Source organism: Photinus pyralis, unplaced genomic scaffold, assembly GCF_008802855.1.
Source record: "Photinus pyralis isolate 1611_PpyrPB1 unplaced genomic scaffold, Ppyr1.3 Ppyr1.4_LG9, whole genome shotgun sequence".
Taxonomy (NCBI): domain Eukaryota; kingdom Metazoa; phylum Arthropoda; class Insecta; order Coleoptera; family Lampyridae; genus Photinus; species Photinus pyralis.
In genome coordinates, this window is record NW_022170878.1 from 9,794,905 (window position 1) to 9,795,304 (window position 400).

Here is a 400-nt window from a genome sequence, read left to right on the forward strand (position 1 = left end):
ACACCTTTTGCATAAGTTTGTCAACAAGTACAGGTGTAGTATTAGGGAAAGAAACACTTTCTAGCACTCATATGATCCTGATACAGAATTGGCAAATTTTTAAATCGAATGAAAGCTTTGAAATAATTCTGACAGAGCTAGAAAAAGACCTCTTCGTACATTATGTTCTTCTAGTAGCACGAAACCTTTTACGTAAGTTTGTCGACAAGTAACAAGTGTAATATTAGGAAAAGAAACACCTCCTCGCACCCATATGATCATGATTCAGAATTGGCAAATTTTTAAATCGAATGAAAGCTTTGAAATAATTCTGACAGAGCTAGAAAAAGACCTCTTCGTACATTATGTTCTCCTAGTAGCACGACACATTTTGCATAAGTTTGTAGACAAGTAACAGGTG